We start from the raw sequence: 24,271 nt of genomic DNA, 5'->3' as shown, positions 1-24,271 counted from the left end.
ATTTTATAATGGAATTGATAAAATAACACCTAAATTTGCAAATTTGCATTTAAAAGGAAGTTTATGAAAAAGAGAAAATATAATAAATAAGTTATAAAAAATATAATTTTGATGTGTAGTGATGGTAGTTAAATGCTTTTTCAATCAATTACAAAATTACTTTCTAATATCCTGTGAGAAGTTAATTATAGAATAACATGCATTGGTTCTGATTTTGTTTTAATGCTTATAATTAGATGGATACTTACAAAAAATATCGGAAATATTTTCTTATCTAGTATTTGGGATCAAATCCGATAATCCATTGTTTTTAATGAAAACTGAACAGATTTATAATCGCATACTTTTTGTAGAGAAATTATATTCTAATGTATTTACTAAGAAATAAAAAAATTAGAAGAATTAAGTTCGCCTATTAGGATACTAATTGTTATGGAAGTTCAAAAGGCTATTAGAGATGGAAATTTAACCAGTCTCATAAGCTATTTCTGTCTTTTGAATTATAATTTTATTTTCAATTTTTTGTTTTTTGTAATTTTCATTATAAAGATTTTACTATTTGTTTTTAAATAGGATTAAGTGCTAAAACATTATCAAAAAAGGTATCTATAAGCTTTTCAAGGCATAAACCAAATCGAAGCATATATACAAAGTATAGGATTGAGGAACACCCTTGTGATAATAGCTCTTGAAAGGAAAGAGGTACCGAAAAAGATTTAAGATAAGAGGATAAGCCAAGTTTAAGTAAATGATGTGCTCACAGGAAATAAATCACATCATACTTGAAATAAAAAATCTAAAATCACAATGCCAAAATTAACTCAAAAATATAAAGATATTTATAATTATCATTATAGATTCAGTTATAATATCGTTTATTTTGATGTTTAATACACAAAGCTTGAATATAATAAGAAATATATTATAGTTACTTTAGATGATTTGGCATTCATATTTTACGCCTAAGATTATAAATATATATGCTATTGAAACTGCAATATTATAGATTAATTACTTTGAAAAATTATAATTTATACGGTGGAAACATTAGGCGGACTTTTTTGACTCTAATATATTTTTGTTGTAATTTTAGGCAGATTATTAGGTCTAATGTATCTTTTTTTTTGTATTCAATAATAATTATAGATGAAAATAGTAATTTTTTAGTCAACATCACTCATTGCGTAATATAACTAGATAATCGACCAAAGGTTCTTGTGATATAAATAAAATGGTTAGATGTGAAATAAAAAAGCCTTTTGAGATGACTCTAGCATTCAAAAACTATTGTAACATTCAAGCGTAATATATTAATAATGAATCATTTTAGCTTTGTTTTTAATATCTATATTGCATCAAAAAAATAACTATAATAAACAGTATTTTTTGCTTATTTTTTTATTTATCTTGTGCTAAGAAAATTTTTGGTTACATCCACATATACATAAGTCGTGAAAACATTCTTATTAATATTAAATTCGGGTTAAAAAATGTTTATATTGAAAAAAAATGATCTCACAAATGTTTAAGAAGTTTAAGGTAGATTTCTGCTTTATATAAACTTATTTTCATTTTCTTCTATGCTAGTTATTATTAAATCTATTTAAATATGGAAATTTGATAGCAGTTGTATTATATGTAATTTTATTTAGGTAGCACGAAACTTAAGAAACCAAAAATAATTTGATTATAAGACGTCGTCTAGGCCGAAGAACCAGTTGTAACACTGGAAATGGAACTTATTTTGATAAACTAAAATAGTTAATTATTTTTTTATAAATCAATGAAAGATGTTGATTGGTTCTGTAATATATGGGATTAGATAGTTTATATTAAGATATAAAAAAATCAGTGGCGCGCTGATAAAGGCTTAATCATAAGATTTTTATTGCGTATTTTTTTAAATTTAATAAAATCGAAGGAAAAAATTAATGGATCATTTATCAAACTGAGTGTATATAATACGCCTTTTGTGCGAATGAAACCACGATAGCTCATATTCTATTCTTGCTCATAAAATAAGTGAATATTAATATTGCTTTCATCAAGAATAGCATTTATAGTATTCAAATTAGTGACTTCACCAGTGTCCAAGGCTCTCCAAACATCATTTTCTATGAAATAAGAAACCCTTCTAATTTCATTTTCGAACACAAAATAACCATTGAAGGAATTTAATGTGTATTTTTTGTCATTTAAGACAAATTTTCTTCGTATTTTAGGCAATTTTTGGTCGAGTTTATTTACGTGGTTATCGTCATTATTTATGATAATATAAAATATAAGATACTGAGGCATTATTGTTTCAAGTATTTCGTCTGAATCTTCCCAAATTTTCATTACAATATCATCTTCTTTTGAATTATCATCATCATCATGTTGAATAAGAAAATTAGATTTATTTCTCTCGACTGGGTCCATCACAAAATCTAAAACCATACAGCCAAAATCATTATTAAAGTAAAACATTTTCATCATATTATATATATTGTTCCCACAGGCATCCCTTAATTTTTGTTCTAGTATTCTAATTGCGCTATCGTCTTCATTTTCAATTAATGGATCATCATAATCATTTATGAATTTAAAAATAACAGAAAAAAGAGTATTTATAAGCCCGTATGTGAATTGCATAATACTCCTCGTCTCTATGGATGTATCAGTTGCTAAAATTTTATAAATTTCAGCTATGTCTAAGTTAATATCCAATCCTTGGGATTCTATAGTTTCAAATATGAACTTAAATCTCTTCGCATATTCGAATTCTTCATCAAGATCGAGCACAAAACTTCTAAAGTCTCTTAACAAATATAAGTTCTTGAATATATGATTAAATTGACTGTTAATGACGTAGCTTTGTTTTGATTTAAAATCTTTATTGAATATCAAAGGATTCTCCACTTTTATATCTTTCGTATTAGGAGCAACACACGTAGTCTTATCGCTTCTAGTAGCAGATAAAGATACTTTTTGGTATTTATTTTTAACTATACGATATACCCAATAAACTATAGCTGCGAATATAATCATTAAAGCAAATCCTATACAGTAATACTTTTGTTCTAGTTTCATTTTCTGACTCGCTCTTGGGGTAAAAATAAATTATTGTCAAAATCCGTTTTTAGAGAGAAAAAGGAGTTTGATTGATAACTTTAAAGGTGGCATGGAAAAAAAGAAAAAAAATGCAAACGGTGTGGAATTTTATTATAAAGCTCATTTTATCTGTGATGAACTATTTTATCTCGAGAGTCTTATAAGATATTACAAGACTTTTATTTATAAATTTAAAAAAATCAATTGATGTATATTTTTTTTAAATACTTCTAAATTTACCATCATTAAAAACTAACCTAATAATTAGTTTTAGAAGCGCATCTAGTTTTATTTTTTCTTTAATATTTCAAATCAAATATCCCTAAAAAATGTAATATTTAAAGCAAATCTATAAATTTTCCTATAATAAAATAAATATGAGCTTTAAATCTTAACATTTCATGTTTAATTTTCTCTCCGGCATTTTGAAATAAATGAACACGGCATATATTGGATTTCATGTTAATTTGCATTAAAAGTTACTAATCATACCAATTCAAATGTAAGTAAATTTAGAAGGCATTCTTATAAGATACTGTTCTAAATCAATATTTCTTTCAATTATTTAATTTAAGAATTTATCGTGGGCTTTAAAATATGATTATTTCTCTCTATTCTTTTTTTTTGTGTTCATTTTGTTATAGACCTCTATGTATCATATTCAAACCATAATAAACCACCTTCTATGTGTAAAATGTTTTAATATAAAACTATGATATATGTCTCCCAATTTTTATATCATATAATTTCGTTGATTTATCATTTCTTGAGCACTACATTCTCGTAATTTTTATGTTTAAGCTGAATTATTTGATGTTGTTCTTTAATGCTACATACAATTTTATATTGTTAAAGACAGGCTCGACAAGATAAATACCCACATTTTTAATTGATGGCCTTTAAGACTTTGTATGAGTCATGCGAAGGCAAGTAAAATAGAACCCGTCTATTTTTAAAATAAAAGTAAACGGTTTTATGGAAAAAATGTGCTAATATCTTAAAATATATTTAATTCTGATCGCTTTATTCCCGTAACTGATTCGCTAACTCTTAAATGCAAATGCTGCAAACGATTAAATAATTGTGTGATATATAATAGGCCTCTTAGGGGTCGATGTTCCTTATCTGCATCGCAATAGGCTCAAAATATAGAACCCGTTTGTTTTGTGCCCTCCAAGTGGTTTTTGTATATTATATAAATGCATTTTTAATAATTTTGGGCTTACTAAATTCCTGTCACAATAGATTTCGCACTTCATTAAGTTTTCTCTAAACCATCCATTCACTAAATTATTTTTTCATTAATTATATTTGCAAATTCATATATGGTTTTTAGGTTATTCTTACATGCCACAATTTAAAATCATGTATGTTTACCCTTTTTATCATGCACGGCCATAATATTTACATTTATTATAATATTTACTGGTATGTATTATCATCGAGCTTAAATAAGTGAACGTATATATTGACATTATACCATCGCTTGAATCTACGATTATTATAAATCTTAAGTTTCATTGAGTATTATCTTCTTAAATTATTTACATGGTTAGAAGTTTATTTTTTTATTCCATAATATGGTACTATTGCTTCTTACAAGTATACTATAGGTATGTTTAAAACTACTCGCACTAAGATGTCTTGTAAACCAAAACTTCTCTTATTATTCATAATTGTTTTCGCAAATTATATCAATTAAATTATGAGGATATTTGTTGTGCATTAATATTTCATCTATACATATAAATTTAAAGTTTTTGTCTTAAGCTGAAATAAAGAAATTAAACATATTATAGATAAGATGGGTGAATTAAAATTAAACGTGTGTTTAGAGGAAATCTAGTAAGTTTTTTAATGGTTAAATATCACAGATCAAACCTGATTTTTTGGAAGCATACATAGTTTTATTTAAACCTTATAATAGCTAATTAAAGTTTCATGCACAAATATTTTTTTATTTTCCCATCGAAACCATAATAAGAAAATAAAGACCGATTTTTATCAAACTGAAATGTAAAAAAAAAAATTCTTTCGTTTTTTCTTGTCGAGCTATGATTCCTTATTTTCACTTTTTTTTTGATTTCCAAATTAACTAGTTCCTAATACTAAATCATCTTTCTCGATTTTTACGTTTGATTTCGAAAAATTAAACTCAAATCAATAAATTTATTTTCTAAAATACCTAATATATTATAATTTAATCATTCTCATGTGTTATTATATTCCTTCATCCTTGTATAGAACAATTAAGTATATGGCTTCATTTGGCCTTTCAATCTACAAATGTATGCGTATAATCTTGTGAATTCTTCATGAAACGCAACGATTAAGGTGCTTCTAAAACACTTTTTTCATTCATCATCATTTTTAAGAAGATTATATGCTACAATAGTCTCTTCAAATCTTGATAGCTAAAAAGAATTTACATTTTTATAATTTGAATAAGTATCAATCAATTTTTTAAAATCAACTTTTTGTGTATATACAAAACATTTTAAGTCGACTATAATATTGGAAATTTTGATATTTCTATTTTTCGTTATTGTTTTTATGGGCATTTAATACAGGGATCTATTTATAATAAGTTTACTTGGTTATTCATAATCTTCCTTACATTTAATTCCAGGCAAAAACATGGTATTTATACTTTATTTTATTTAGTTCGAGTCTTACTTTTTCCTCTTCGTATGTTATTGACTGATAATTTAATATATTTTAACGCGAATCTATAATTTACTGGTATTTATCGTGCATCTTGGCTTCTAAAGGTTTGCTAAAAACTTATATTCCGATTCCATATCTTATGTTAATATAAGGATAGCTCTTGTTATTGTTCTATTTTTTTATCTACACGATCAAGCTAATTATAAATATATTTGATAATAGATCTTACGGATTTTATGGATGTGATAATTATACATCAATATTAAAATAACATTTTCTTATATGGCACTATAATATTACTTTCAAAATTATCTCTTCTTAAATAATGAATATTACCTTTACTTCTTCTATGCCCTGTGTTGCATTCATCGATATCTCTGAGATTCAAATTACTTATGGGATAATATTTTCATAAATTCTATTTTTTTGAATGGTGGAAACATATTACTGAACAACATAGGCAATAGATCATGTGCTTGCTACAATTCTAAAAATTAATGATATTTAAACTCTTATAGTATATATCCAGATATAGAGTTATCGTTTTTTTGTAATTATATATATCTTATGAATTGAATTGAAAGCCCACAAAATGTAGGCATAAGATAGTCCACGCCTCGATAACTTAATGGCAAAATATAAGCGTTTGGTTTCCGAGAATTTCATTTTTTAGCATATCTTTAAGAAAAGCAAAAGTTTTTAGTTTAAAAACTCTTTTTTTTAAACATAGTTTTAAAAGAAGGTGGTGTATTGAAGAAGACTTTGGAATGAAGAAGATAGCTAAAATTATTAATACGCTTTGCACGCACAAATAAAGCAAGATGTGCCTGTGAACAAAAACTAAAAGTACAACTATGAATTTAGTACATAAATAAATTTTAATATCCTAAACATAGTTTATATAATCGTGGGGGGTGTGATTTTTATTCGTTCCTATTCGTTAAATATATTACAGCTTTGGAATTAGGCTTATCAAACTTACTTAAAGTTGAAATTGATTTTTGAAACCTATCTATAGTATTTATTGACGATACTTTGAATATTCATTGAATAAAAATTGTCTATACCCATATTTATTTATCCATGTTAAATTTTCATATTAAATGATACGATTCTTGATGGTGTTGTACTTTGATGTTTATTTGATATATTGTCCTTTTATTATATTTCCGGTTTGTAAATTATTGCTTCAATAACTTGGAAAGCCATAAAAGAGCAGATAAAAAAAATTATGACAATTTGAGATACTTTTAATTTCAAAATTATAGCTTTACATCATAATTATGTTTTCTATACTTTATTTATTTATATTTGTGTATTATATCATATCTATAGATTCTGGCAGAATAATATATATGTCACATGGTATATATGAGATCTAAGAACCTCATTCCTCTATTGAAATCTGCGGTGTATTCTTATAGTGATTTATATTTCACATTTATATGGGGCTCTTGTGTTAAGATTGGCAATAAAATTGAATTTTATCATTTTAAGGAATACTAATGCGGTATTCTCTAATTTATCTAATTTTTATTCTTAGTTTGTATGTTATTATTTTTTCTAATTTGTTTTTTTATTTGTCACAACCTCAAAAATATTTGTAATATTTTTTAATAAAAACTACTTTTGATTATACATTTTTAGTTATAGAAATATGTATTTTTTTGATTTTTTTAATACTTAGTATCTTTGTTTTAATGAAGACAAAGCACTGTTTTCAGGTTTTATATTTTTTAAAAAATTTGAGCTTTCATAAAAGAACAGTTTTAAACATTAATTCGGGTTATAATTTTAATTATGTGTGCCTCTATAACTATCACGACAACTTTTGAGACAATATATGTCTAATTTAGATTCGAAATATAGTAAATCACAAGACTTTCACGATCTATCTAATAAACTACATGTGGCTTATAAAAAAATATATTTCAATTATATATTTAAAAACGATGATTTAGTTTTATATCCGTAGCTAATTTTAATTTACGCTCAAATTTTGGCCTATTTTTCACTAGAAAAACGGGTACAGCATAATTTTTTTGGATAAGTTATGATTTTCGCTCTGTTAAATTAAACCAAATGAAGCTTTTTTTCGTTTTTTATAGATGTATCGCTATATTTTTTATGCGTGGCATTAGTCAATTTATAAATTACATTATTGCTTTCTGGTGGTGGATTATCTGGTATGTCTTATTTTGGCCTAGTCTCATGATGTTTTTTTATTCATCACTAAATGCTAGGAATGATAACTACAATTAAAAAACCTACAAAAAATCACAGTAATAGGATTTTTTTTAATGATCTTAATTATCATTCGATTTTTACATTGGTGGAAATTACAGCCAAAATTAAATTAAATAAAATATAGATAAATATTTTTTGCGTGTTCATATCTAATTGATATGTATTATTTTTGACTGCACAAATATACTATAATACTGTTAGTGTATACACCATTTGCATGATTCTTAAACTCAACACTAGATTGACTGTTTCATGATTAAAACTAGATGCACATAAATATGTAGTACCTCTTCTCATATTCATGTATACTACGATTTAAGACGCAAACATTTTTTAAGATATTTGTTTATGTTTTCTCATCACGATTTCTAACCGTGAAAAGTTGACTTTTTCACATTTCACTTCTTTCCACCATGCCATAAATTTACACGCTAATTAATTTGTTTCCCACTATTATTTTTATGTGGTCGATATTCGCTTTCATCTACTTCTAGAATTTTTTTTCAGATCACCGATTGATTTTATCGTCCTCTGAAAGCTTTTCTTATTTTTTTCTGATATTTATTTTCTCACGGTAAATCATTTCTCGTGAAATACGCAAATATTTTAATATTATATTAATGTTTCTTCCTCTATACTGCCATAAAAAATAAAGCCAATATTTTTAAAACTTCTAAATGTGGTATATTCGAAGCTTTTGATTTAAATATTTGTTAATTTTCGAGATTATATTCTCCCGTATCTATATTTGATTTACAGGGAAGAATCCAAAATTTCTTATACAAATGATATGAAAAGTTCTTTAATTTATTCCTAGTCTCTCAAAAAAAAGTTTCATACTTGTAGTTTTTAGGTGTTTACGTTTTTTTCATCTATTTATAAAATGGGTGTTTAAAATATCGGCAAGCACAAAGCGGCACACTAGAGTTCTATTATCCTACTGTTTTCGTGTTAATTTTACTTGTAATTACCAATTAAAGGTGAAATAATAAGTTAGCCTGATCTTAATATTTGTGTATATTTATTATTTGCAAAAATATGATTCCTTTACATTACAAGCTCTCATTCGTACAGTGAAAACAACAAAGGCTTGATTTTTAGCATTTTACTATAATAATGCATAATTTAAATATTCTAATATAATATAATTTGAAAGTTTAAATATTAAATACACATTTAAACTTTCATCAAAATATAAAAATCAAAAAGTTCCAATTTCTTTGTAATTTCAAGATAAAAAAACAATCAATCCTCTATTTTTAGAATAATAAAAATAATTGGCTTATCTTCATAGTTATAATTATGAAATTTGTTGTGCATTTTTTTGCATAAACTTTTATTTTAATAAATATAAAAAAAAATTTCTTACCTATATTTCTAATTGAACAAATTATTTATTTCTTAGAAAATGTAGGTTTACTGCTAGTATATTTTATCATATTTTAAGCGTATTATGTGAAGAATAATACAAACCAGGCATGATAAAAATTTTGGATAACTAGCACTATCAAGTTGCATTGATTTCTTTGCGTTCTCCTTTTTTCATCAAACTAAAAAAATATTGTTATTCAAAAACACATTATAGAATTAAATTTTTTCATATAATTTAGTAATATGCAAATATTAATTTCTTTATTAAATAAAATCCTGATAATATTCTTATTTATATTTTTTTTTGCTTTATTCATGTATTTTACTTAATTTTTTAAAAATCTTTTTTCTATAAATCGAACTTCCGAATATTATCAAATTGTATCATACACGATATACGTCTTAAGAGAATCATAACACTACAACGAGACCGATTGGTGTAAATAATTAAGTCTTTTTCTATAAATAATTTATATTTAGATTAGAACGGAGTTTTTATAAAAACGAGGGTTTATAGACATAAAGGAAATACAAATTTGAAATTTTAATTATCTTCATGTTGTATAATTTCTGTTTCAAAATAAAATGTTTTTTAATATTTTTTGACGTTTAATTTAATTTTCAAAATTTTATTATTATTTTATATATATCCATAAGATTGAAAACTTAATTTAGTTCATTCTAGTCACTAACAGATAAAGATGAAGATTAATATTATAAAATTTAATAATATTTTAAATCACAATCTAATCTGTGTATATATTCTAAAGTAAGTTTTCACGCAATAATTATCTATTATTCATGTTATACATCTGTTCAAAAACATTGAGCATAAATATTATAAACACCAATCTTAGTTTTAAGGCTGGTTAGTGATATTAGATCATCAATTATAATTTTGTGCATTAAATCTCGGAAACAATATCATATACCTTATTAATTTTATAAATTTCTTTTGTACATGATAATTTTTCAGCATACTTGAACCTGTTTTTTTAATATGATTCTTAAAAACTATAAAAAATTTATATTGAAATATAACTAGTTTTTAATACAAATACAACTTATTCATATTATTTTTTTTTGCACACTTTAAAAAACCTTTTCTATACTAATAGAATTTAGAAATAATCCCTTCGTTAATGGGAATTTAGGCTTGATTCAACACCTTCGTCTTAACTCATTCCTGTTTATTGAATAGATTGTATAATTTGTTTTCATCTCTTTATGTTTATTAAATTAGAAATAGTAAACTTTCATCTGTAGATATATAAAAAAAAACCATAGTTATATTGATTGATATCTTTAAAGATAATAGCTTTATTTTACAAAAATATTTAATATTTAATTAAATTTGGTTTCTTTGGTGAGGCATTGACCCCTTTTTTCATTCTTTAATATTCATCTTAGATTATAAATTCTAGAAATCACCAAAATAATCTTAAAAATTCACTAATTATATACGCGTATTATTTAGTGTGTATGTTTATTCGGGCTTAATGTTTTAATTCTGTCGTTTAACAGATAAGGTAAATGCGACCATAAAATATAATTTTTATATAAAAAACACGATTTTATCCATTTTATTTATCTGTCTGAAAATAGGATAGATATATTAAATTTATTATATAGGTTAAAATTGAACTAATATGTAATTTTTTATATAATTTATACCTTTTTTTATCAGCCAGTTTTTTGTGGTATTATCGAGTTCTAGTGAAACATAAGACCTCAATATTTAATATAGCTAATAAAATAAGACATGTGTATATATATAGTATATAAATGATGCATTTGAAAGTGCAAATGGCATCAAATAAAAGAACAATTTTCTCAAGATTCATGAATTTTGTTTGGTTTGGTTAGAATATTCTGATAAATGGTTATTTAAGCGGCACAAAATGTAATTATGCAGATGGTAGCTCCCAATAATTCAACTTGTGTCATTCTAACCTATTTAGTGGTGTAAAATGGCGAAAAATTCGCAGAACAAGGGTTGGTTAATTTTTATAACAATTTTTTGAAACTGGATTTGATCTAAAAAATCAATTTCTTCAATTATTGCATATAATATAATATATAATGCACAATATAATTTCCAAATAATAGTGTTTTTAATTCACGATCTATACATTATATTAGTCATATTAAGGTATTAGAAATGCCAACTGACTGATGCATACACATAAACTATAGGATTGAAGAAAACACTTAAACTAATAAGTCTTGAAAGAAGAAGATATGAAGTGTATGATTGTGAAGTATTAAAGAAGTATCAGCGAAAGTCTTTCATAGACCAATCTAAAGTTTTGATTGAACATAATCTTAATGCTAGAAATCAAATTAGTACATAAAATAGTATTCTTATGATTTTATCGAAATTAAAAAAACTTAAAAATTTGATATAAGAAACATGTTAAATAAAAATTTTAAACCCAATGAATTTATTTTTTGGCTCTGATTCCATAAAAATTTAATATTTCTATTATAGATATTAAAAGAAGAGATGATATAAGTTTATATCTCTTCTACCATATAATAATGAATTTTTACAGTTATTCTGATTATTACACAATAATTTTATTTAAAAATACAATTCTTAAAATTGTTGAAAATTTTTATAATCTAAGGTAAATCTAGCAACTCGATTTCTGATGTGGTTAAAATTTTATATGCTCCGAATGAATGGGATAAGTGATTTAATATCTAAAAATCGTTTTATTTATAGTTCAAATTAATTGTTATTGTTTTGTTGTCTAGTATTAATTGCTTGATCTCTCGTGTGCACAGCGTATTTATTCTTTCGGCCTTCTTCGAAGTCTTCTTCAATGATTCACCTCTTTTCAGACCTATTAATTCAAAGTTCTTTCTCATTCCCAAGGTTTGTATATATTTCTCGATCTGGTTCGGGATTTCGAGTTCTTTCAAGTAATAATTTAAAAAAAAATAACCTTTTTTTATTTATGGGTTAACTTTCTTCTTTTTATAAATAATGTATATATAGACGTGATCAGCCTATTGGTAAAATCCACAACTTCTTGATACATCTTTTGACACCTTCCCCTGATATATATTTATCAACTGCCCTTCTTCTCTCAAATATGATGAGTTAAAGTGTCTTGCGAAGTGTGTGAGCTTGCACGTATGCTTCTACTTCGTCCGGGATTTTCAACTCGTAAATAATCACCTAATCTAAATTAATCTTGTGAAAACAAATAAGATACTTTATAAAATAAAAAATAAATATCATTAATTTAAATATTTAAAAATACGACAGAATAATTAATTTAAAAATATAGATGCTGATTGCGTTTTCTGATATGAAATACATCTTCTAAATGGCTTTGCATGCTTTCATCCATAAGTTAGTGCATCTTATTTCTCATAAATTTGGTCTTTCATGTAATTTATATCTGTGTTAATACGCCCAGTGGTAATTCTATTTATCAAAATTTTAGAGGTTTTTGTTTATAAATAAATTAATTATAAATTTTTATACAATATAAAAACTTTAAAAAATATAATCTTAGGCTTGCAAATGTTACTGTATAATCATTTATTGGGTTCGATCTCTGACTCTGTCGGGCTTGCGAATACGGTGACGTTTTCTTTTTGAGTTATCTTTGATAAGGAGATAAGCTTAAAATGATTGTAAAAAAAGACAGGCACTTCCTAAATTAGTTACAATACTTCATAAAATAGAATTTTAAGTCACAAAATATCATAATAATATATTAAGGAGCTAGAAATTACAACAAAATTAGAAAAATGTGCACAAGATATAGGATTAAGTAAAAACTTAAACCAATTGGTTTTTCTATAAGTAGATGCGATATGTATGATTTTAGAGAATATATTACGTATTAAGCACTTCTTTTCTATAGAAGAAAAATTAGTTTTGCTTAAACAAATACAAATAACTGAAAATAAAATTACCACAAACTGCTATTCTTAATTGTTATTATAAAACTTATTATAATTTTAAAATATAAATATTTTATCTGATATTTGATGCTTTATACACATATAATCGTATCAAATAGCCTATAGGTCCATTTCTACAAATAATACCCACTATAATTATAAGTCTTTTAATTTTGAGCATGTTTTTTGTTTAGCGTTTCTAATACTGCCAGAATATGCTACTATCAATATGTAGATGGTATTCCATTCAAATTTGTGCATTTTTTTAGAGAGTCAATTACATCTATGGCTATATTGCGAGGAACTCTAAATATACAAATACTATTCTCTAAAAGATTTTCAAATGTCGTAAATAAGTTAAGATAAGCTGCTACTTTAATTCCTTTCTCTTCGATAACTAAATCAAAGACAATTTTTTAATATGTTTCAGACAATATCTTTATTTTTCTTCCGAGTTCTAATTTTATTCCGATATATCTATACTTTAATCGTACCATGTAATGTTCTGAGGGTGAAATAAAAACATCCTAGAAACTTAAATATTAATTATTTTTTGTTAAAAATTAAAAAAATAATAGTAATTATATAATTTGTGTTTCTTTTCTTTGAAAATACACATTTTTTTGTTTATAATTTAAATAAAACAACATAAAAACCAAATATAGGTGAAATTTGCCTTAAATAGATGTCAAATATTGAAAAATGGCGTCTGAATATACACTTTCATGGATTAATATTAATTTGTAAAATTGATAATTTAGCGTCATAAGTGTAACTTTAAATTTTAATTGTAAATAAGTTAAACTAGAAGGCGTAAATTATAGCTTAAAAAAACTAGCCTCCGTATCTTAGTCTGTGAATCATAAATTTTAGAACAAGCCGCGTTAACAGGCACCGATAATTGTTATCATAGACACAATGCAAGAAAAAAATCGTTCAAAAAAGACACAATTAAAGTGTTTATTAGATGACACCTTAATATTTACTGCAAAGAAAACAATCAATAAGACGATGGTCTTATATACGGAATTAAAAATACACTTTTATAATCTATTTGACATTAAAAAAATAAAGATTCTAAGTTTCTCATGAATAAATATACTTTTGTAAAAACCTACAATTATACGAGGTATATTGTATTTAAAACAAATTTAATATAGTATTTATAATCGACACAAAATTTGTAATCGGATATTTCTTTCTTCAGAGTATTTATTACGAAAAATATAAATTATTTACAAGGTATGTGTATTATTTCAGTTTCTCTAATAAAATTATGACTAGAAACTGCCCATTTTACAGCATTTTGTGGACTGTTTTTTTTTCTTGCTTATATGGATTTTTAAATTTCTAATCTGAAACATTTTAGCTTAAATATGAAGCAAAACCTTTACTATCTATTGAAGAACAAGTGTTTTCTGCTAAAGTATATTTAAGATCCAACCACATTAGTTATAAAACCGCCTTTTACATCTTACATTGGTTTTTGTACAGCCAAAAATATTATATTCATAATATTAAATTATGTCTTTTTTAAATATTCGGCAAGAAATATTTTTATATCTTCGGTTTTTAAAATGGGAATAATTTTATAATAACAAGCCATAAATATAATAATTTGACAATGTCGGTTGTGAAGAATCAGGTAAAATCAAAAACATTCTTAAAATAATTAAGTTTCGTGCGGAAAATAATATTATTCTTAATTATTTATCATATTATCTTCATATATGTTTTTTATAGGAATTTAGAAGTACCTTGTATTTCTTACTCTATTTAACCAGAACTATTTTACTTCTTTTTTATTTGACATCCCATCATTTTTATATTAGATATGTATTTTTCTTTCTATCACAAATAATTAAAACTCAATTGTGTCGTATTATTTTTAAATGATATTTCAACAATAAATCTTTTATAGTGGTTAGTATAAATTTCGATTTATTTTTTAATTTTAAAATTGACATTTTTATGGTCTTTTACGGATTCTTAATGTTTTTCAATTCACTTAAAAGCTAAAGCTCTTTATTTCAGTAAAAATAATACGTAAAAACAACAGGAATTTAATTCTCTAATTAAATATAATTTTTTCTCGATATAAATTCCCCTTTTTCTTATGCTTTTCTTCGTTTATGGTCGATGAGTAGTTTGGTTCAAAATATCACAAGAGAACATTACTAATACGAAAAATAAAAACATTAAAAGTAAAATTCGCCATTTAATCTTAAAAAATACTTCGGAATAGATATGAATAATATTACTATTGCCTGTAAAAAGATTAAATTTATTTTTTTTAGCATAATAACAATAATAAGATAGTATTTTTTCTTTTTCTTTTATGAAGAAGAGCGATTAAAATCCTCAAAAATTGATACAGTCAATACAGTTATAAAAACAACATATAAATGTGTTAAGAATTCTAGCTATACAAATATCAGTGTAATTTTAACTAATTTAAATTAAAACAAAAAAATTAATAAGAAGGTTACTTTCTGTTGTGTATAATAAAAATAAAGCACGAACATGGTATTTATAGATAAAACATATAAATGCCTTTTTATTATTTTTATATGATTTTTAATTTGAATACATGTGCTTTTTTTATGTTTATAACTGCTTTTCTTGCCAAATAAATAATATCTAGGGATCCATCGTTATTTTGTTGAAACTTTTAACTAGAGAATGTCTCTATTATTCTAATTTTATTGTGTAAATACGTTTTAGACATTTAAATACAAATAATTGTCTGTGTAGTCAATATACGATGCTTATTTATAAATTAAAATTTCCCTTATAAATTTATTATAGCTAAATGTGGTATATTGTATACTTTTATTCTTGTATCAACAATATCCAATGCATCTAATATGGAAAATTATTTTTGGATTTTTTTAAATATATCTTGTATAGCTTATAAATCAGCTATAGAAAGGCTGTGTCTAGTGGGTTTCAAATGATATTTTGGCAGAAAACATATAACAAAAACAATTTTTGAATTTTGAGAACTAGATATAAATTTTGTGCTCGTTGGTATATCTAAGACGTAGTGAAATATTATATACCTACATAATATAAAAATAGAATAATTTCAAAAAAATTTTGCGTCACTACAGAAAAATGTTCAGCAACTGTTAGTAGGTTTATTCTTTGTTTTTTATGAAACTCTAGGATATAAAGTAATATGTTGTTATTCAATAGTCTTTTTGATTTTAATCAATTTTGTAATCGTTTTTTTATGTTATTTGACTGTTTCAACCATTTTTTAATCTTAAAATATGCATTCCATCGTGATTCATTCGCAAACATATACCAAGTTAGCTTATACGTCCCATATTGGATGAATAATACCGCTAAAAATTCAAAGGTTGAAATATGGCGCTAAGCCATTAACAAAGTTATTAGATGAAGTGCCTCCAAATAATGTTTTTATAATACACTTCAAATTATTCTAGCCATGTAAACTATCAACATCTAAGATTTTACACGATTATTTGGTAAATATTCATCGTAATATAATATAATATTTTATTTTTTTAATGTCTAATTATTTTGAAAAATTCTTAGATTTATAAATTTTCAAACTTCAATTTCAAACTATGTGCATCAATTTATTCTTTTGTGTCTTAACGAACTTTTAGAGGGCGGAATAGAAGATAATAATGACTCTTTTTTTTTAATAAATCTGTTAAATTATTTTTTTGATTTATTTTATCATTTATTCGGCATTTATTCGATCGAACAATTTTTTTCATGATTAATAATTAATTTTTGAGATATCTATGTATGTAAATACCGTTGCATGTAAATATATTTTTTTTTTACTAGAAGAAAAACACAATTATTTCAATTTTATCAACAATATTTGCGAAAATATAAGCTTTAAGCAAGCAAAAAAAAATCTGGATAACAGATAAAAATAAAAATCTTCCTATTATCTATATGTATTTATAAAAAGAGGAATATTTCACCTATATATCGTTATCTAAAAATCTTATTGTATCCTTTACATCTCATTAGAATGAAAAAGTAAACTTTGAGAACATTTAGAGTAAATCTTTGATCGCCCAAAACGATAACTTATAAAATTACGGTAGGTATATATCATATATAATAACAGAGTAATGATAACAAAAATATCACACAAGATATATAATATTATCATATAGCTGTTTCTACTATTTTATATTTTTTATAGTTTATAATTATTGTCTTTACTTTTTTCTAAGTTCGTTGTTTAGGTGTGAAAATTACCGAGTTCTCGTACAATACCATTTATCATTTCATCCAACAAAAAAAAATTTGTTTATATGTAAATCAAAATTTAAAATTATGCTTTTTGTACTTTTTTTGTGTGATTCGATTGAATTAAAGAACTATATTAAGCATTTTTTATTCATCAGTCCTAGGATGACTGTTTCGCAATCCAAATATTAATCATATTGTATATTAAAACTCTAACATTAATATACTATTCCAATATACACGAGTTTATAGGATGAACTATAGGTTGTTTTAGGCAATTTTATGTTCTTTTATAATATAAAATTTAAATAAACATATAAATTTCTTTTTTACCATAAAGCTTTCATTTATCTTAACAAATCTTTTGAAGTCTTTATACAATAAAAATTTTTTCGAATATAATTCTAATGTTTGTTTTTGTTTTTATTGTTATTTGGATCTAATTTTTATTTGATAAAACCTTTTATTCTTGATTTTTAAAATATATTCGAAGAAATGTATTTGTTGTTTTTAAGTTAATTGATCGCTATAGCCACTAAAAAAATAAAAAAGTATGGTATTTTTATAATTACGGCACCATTTGTTACTATAATTTATTTATAAAATTATACTTTTGTGTATAAAGAAATGAAAATAGAAATAGTCGTATTCGAAGAAAAAGCATAATTCATGAAAAATTACAAAAACTATCTATTTTTAAATGAACATTAACAATTAAATATGTAAAATTAGAAATTTAAAGCTATAGATAGTAATTCAATACTATATCCTATCAATGAAAAGATAATTTTATAATACCTAGCGAGTATTTGGATATATAATTACATATATTTGTCTAATAAAGTCTAATGATCACAAAAAATGGATAACACGTGATAATATCGGAATAGCATATAGGCTTGGAAATTATTTGTTAATCACAAAAAAACAATATAATCTTAAATTATTTCAAAATCTCATACTTTTTTGAAAACAAATTACCTTATAATATATTTATCGGAGAAAATTGAAAAGAGAACAACAAATAATAACCTTCTAGGATAATAATTCTTGTGGAAGAGATGATGGGCAATCAGAGAAGAATCCTAGTCTCTTAAGCGATTTCTGTCCTTTAAATTATATAAGTTTATCTAAAATTATTCTTTTTTTGTCATTTACCTTATAGATTCAGTAATAATATCATTTATTTAGATGTTTAATACACAAATCTTGAATATAATAATAAATAGATTATAATTACTTTGGATGATGCGGCATTCATATTTTACGCCTAAGATTATAAATTTTTATACTATTGAAACTCAATATTATAGATTAATTAATTTGAATAATTATATTTTATACGGTGTATACATTGGGTTAACTTTTTCTATTCTAATACATTTTTATTGTAATTTTAGGCGTATTACTAGGTCTAATGTTTCTTTTTTTTGTATTCAATAATAATTATAGGTGAAAATAGTAATTTTTTAGTCAATATCACTCATTGCGTAATATAACTAGATAATCGACCAAATGTTCTTGTGATATAAATAAAATGGTTAGATGTGAAATAAAAAAACCTTTTGAGACGACTCTAGAATTCAAAAACTATTGTAACATTCAAACGTAATATATTAATAATAAATCATTTTAGCCTTGTTTTTAACATATATATTGCATCAAAAAATAACTTTAATAAACAGTATTTTATTTATTTATCCTGTGCTAAATTTGTTTTTAGGCACATCCACATTTATATAAGTATAGAAAGCATTCTTATTCATATTAAATTTGGATTAAAAAATGTTTGTATTAAAAAAATGAATCTCCTAAATGTTTAATAGGTTTTAGGTGCGATTTTTGCTTTATATAAAATTATTTTAATGTTCTTCTATGCTAGTTATTATCAAATTGATGAAATACTGGTCTTTTATGGCAGCTGTATTATATGTAATTTTATTTTGGTAACACAAAACTTAAGAAACCAAAAATAATTTGATTGTAAGACGTCGGTCTAGGTGGAAGAACCCGTTGTGACACTGGAAACAGAACTTATTTTGATAAACTAAAATAGTTAATTATTTTTTTATAAATCAATGAAAGATGTTGATTGGTTCTGTAATACATATGAAATTAGGATGGTTTATATTAATATATAAAAAATCAGTGGCGCTCTGATAAAGGCTAAATCATAAGATTTTTATGTCGTATTTTTATAAATATGCTAGAATCGAAGAAAAAAATAGAATGGATTATTTATTAAACTGAGTGCATATTAATGACGCCTTTTGTACGAATGAAGCCGCGAAACCGCATATTCTATTCTTGCACATAAAATAAGTGAATATTAATATTGCTTTCATCAAGAATGGCATTTATAGTATTCAAATTAGTGATTTCACCAGTGTCCATGGCCCTCCACACATCATTTTCTATGAAATATGAAACCCTTCTAATTTCGTTTTCGAATTCAAAGTAACCATTGAAGGAATTTAATGTGTAATTTTTGTCATTTAAGACGAATTTTCTTCGTATTTAGGCAATTTTTGGTCGGATTTATTTACGTGGTTAGCGTCATTATTTATGATAATATAAAATATAAGATACTGAGGTATTGTTGTTTCAAGTAATTCACCTGAATTTCCTCGAAATTCCATTTTATCGATTTTTTGTATATCTTCGTCACCATTTTTAATTGCGATAAATTTTTCATTTCTATTTAGATAATTGATCATAGGCGCTAAAACTCCACAGCCAGAATCATTATTAAGAAAAAACATTTTCATCAAATTATTTACTTTTAGCCCGAGATTATCCACAGATCCTTCTCCTAGCACTCGAATAGTGCCATTGGGGAGAATTTCGCTTGATGGATTTTTAACTTGCATATGTTTGAAAACTTTATGAAGCAAAAAAGAGAAAATCGTGTATGTTAGATTCACGATTCCTGTGTTCTCTATGGGAACATCTGTATTTAAAAATAAAAAAATTTCATCTGTATCTAACTTGGCACTCAGTCCTTGGGATTCTAAAGTTTCAAATATGAACTTAAATCTCTTCCCATATTCGATTTCTTCATCAAGATCGAGCACAAAACTTCTAAAGTCTTTTAACAAAAAAAGGTTCTTGAATACGTGATTATATTGTTTTTTCATGACGTAGATGTGTTTTGATTGCAAATCTTCATCGTATATCAATTGATTCTCCACTTTTATATCTTTCGTATTGGGAGTAACACACATGGTCTTGTCGCTTCTAGTAGCAGATAAAGATACTTTTTTTGATTTATTTTTGACTGTACGATATACCCAATAAACTATAGCTGCGAATATAATCATTAAAAAAAATCCTATATAGTAATGCCTTTGTTCTAGTTGCATTTTCCGACTCGCTCTTGGGGTAAAAATAAATTATTGTGAAAATCTTTTTTTAGAGAGAAAAAGGAGTTTGATTGATAACTTCAAAAGTGGGATGGAAAAAAAGATAAAAAATGCAAACGCGTGGAATTTTAAATTCTAATAGTATTAGATCAATAAAATAAAATTTATATTCAAGCCTCTTTTATCCGAGATGAACTATTTTATCTTATGAGTCTTATAGCTATTAAAAGACTTTTTTTTGTGTCATGTTTTGAATGAAGTTTCTACGAAAAAAATAATATTTTGTTGTTGTTTATCGGAATTTATTTTTTAAATTTAAAACTATACGTTGTTTCATTAAAAAACCACTTTAATCAATCAATAAAAATCTAACTTAATGTAAATTATAAGATAAATGTTAACATACAATAAATAAATATTTTAATCAATTAAATGTTAACCTAAAATTAAATACGCATTGCATGAATTATAATCATTTCATGTGTGTAATCGTGGTCGCATTTATATATTGTTTCTGGGTCTTCATATTATTTACATTATACGACAAAAGAATCAATATTTTATTCAAAGATTTTTATTATATATTTCCCCTTGTTGTCAAAGAGTTTCTGAGATGTTTGCACAATTTAAATACATCATATAACTTTTATGTGCAAAAAACTTCTCAAATGCAATCTTTTGATCCAAATTAAACAGAAATAGAATTCTTTTCTTTGTGAATTTTTTAGATTGAGGTGCTATACATTTTAAAATTAATATAAATAATTTTAAATTTTTTTATAGCGCAATAGAATAAACATTAAAAGGGGAATGGGTTTCGTTATTTAAAACCAATTCGGTTTTTATAAAAAATAGATCAAGTGAAACTCGAATACACAAGTAGTGACACATAAGATGCATTACAACCATGAATATTAAGTTATATTTTGAAATAATAACAATAACTTTGTAATCATTTGAATTTTAAATACAAAAATATTGCTCTATTTTCTGCACAGTATGGAGAATTTTGGATGTGTCTAGCACGTTCTTTTAATTATAGGATAATAAATAAGAAGCTTTTAAATTTCCGATAATATAGATTGCATCAAAAATAAAACATTAAACATTACGATCATGATTTTTTTGAAAGTTAAACTTATAATTCACAATATTTCAAGTATTATTAGTTTAAATCTCTATGTCCACACGTTTAAATATATTTAAAAGGTTAATAATAATTGATCTCGATAAAAAAAGGAAGAAGATTGCTGAAATAGTCATTTATAATTTGTTCTCATGTGTTTCGAGTAAATACTTTATTTATGCGGGAAATTTAAAGAAAAACAGCCTATTTTGTACTTGATGGATGTATTTTTCCGAAAAGAGTGGATAATATGGTGATATCATTCTTGAATGAATGCCTTCAATTGTTTATTTAAAGAAAAACAGCCTATTTTGTACTTGATGGATGTATTTTTCCGAAAAGAGTGGATAATATGGTGATATCATTCTTGAATGAATGCCTTCAATTGTTTATTCCATACAAATTATCCCATATCTATGTAAGTTGTTTTTAAAATTTTGTAATATAGTACGTATTAGAAAAGACCTACGATATTTGAAGTTTTATTTTATACAAAGAATGTTGACTTATAAATAAAACATCCGTTAGATCAGTACGTATTCAACATATATTTAGTGGGAATATATACCAATATAGTGTATTGCATATAGAGGTGGTTAGATTGATATATATGATCAAATATGAATCATGTGATTGATGAACCAGTTTAGTGATAAAGAGTAACAAGGTGATTAGATTTAAAATTAAAAATCCAAACAATTTGTTTTCAAGAGCTAGTACAGGTTTCTTAACAGAGCCATTTAAGGCTCGGCAAATTCGATCCTATGCAAAAATATTATGTATGGATCCAATGTGGTCCATATATAATCAAAATCGACATCAATTACTGTTTTGAAATTATAAATGCTAAAGTACAGTTTAAATTGATGCATAATTTATATGTTATATTATTAATAAACAAAAAAGGCATTTTTTTAAATAATAAAAGTTATCAAGCTATTTATTTCATAGAAATTTATTATAATATAAAGCTAAACGTTATTTATTTCTCTTCTAAAGATGAATAAGCATCCAAAAACTGCGAATGACGCATATTATAACTTGTGTTTAAATAACAGATGCATCTTTTATATATCTAGGGATTAATTTCAATCTTTTATCATGGATTTCAATTTACATAGCAACTCGATCATCGACATATTAAGCGCAATATTTGTTTAAAATACTAATAGTCAATACTTACCTGTATTTTTAAAACTCTGGTATTACCGATAGACCGTTTAAATAATGATTCTTAGTTTTCGTTCTCGAATCAAAGAGATAAAAGTCCACAAATGCTAAGCCAATATATAAAACTTTATATTTCTATTTTTATATAAAAAGCACCATTCTATTTCATTTGTGATAAAAATATCAATCTTGGTTCCCAAATAATAAGTAATGCGCTGTATTTTAGCTTTTAATTCGACATAAATGGATTTATAATTTTTTCTGGATATTCTTGATTTTTAAATACCATATAAATATTTAAAATTTCTTCGTAATATTGATAATTATTTTTATTTATAGAGGATATTTAGATCATAAAACGCATAAAACTTGCCTTTATTTGTTAAAATGTTTCTAAATAAGCTAAATTGTACATTTTTTGTTTTTAAAGTTTAAATTTTAAATTCATGTATTTGTTGCTGATAAATCTGGTTGCTATTCATATTTTAATAGAAATTTTTAATCAAAGTTTTCATTCCAATCTTTACGGAGAAAAAATTATTTGAAGTGTTGTCTTTCCTATTTTTTATTTTAATTATATAATACATGTAGGCAATTCTATTTAGAAATTTTGTTAGCTAAGCCTAAATTAGAACTGTTACCTGCTAAATAATTTTCATTCTTTTCTGCATAAAAATACATCAAACAGGCTGTTGATTTATTTTCACAGTGTTTTTTTTTTGTTATTCTTATTCATTTTATATCATTCTTTGTATACTTTTTATTTTCTCAAACTTCTACGTTTATAATACAATACTTTCATATTGTTTCATGTTTTATATATTGTGTATATTCATGCTGCTCAAGAATAGCAACACCGTAAAATTCTCTAAATTACAACATTTAACATCTGTATATAATTGTGGATTTCGTATGTACAAATATATACACGCTAGTTGTATCAAGATGATATTTAAATCATTATGTCATTCGATTGTTAATTACGATCTGAATATAATTTGGTTCACTTTTATTATTTGCTTTAAAAGCGGTAAAACAAAAAATGATTTATATGCATCCAGTGATATTA

Source organism: Rhyacophila brunnea, unplaced genomic scaffold (assembly GCF_057557595.1).
Source record: "Rhyacophila brunnea isolate RB1 unplaced genomic scaffold, BYU_Rbru_1.0 scaffold_28, whole genome shotgun sequence".
Lineage (NCBI taxonomy): Eukaryota > Metazoa > Arthropoda > Insecta > Trichoptera > Rhyacophilidae > Rhyacophila > Rhyacophila brunnea.
The sequence above is the reverse complement of the archived record's forward strand: the minus strand, read 5'-3'. Positions refer to the sequence as shown.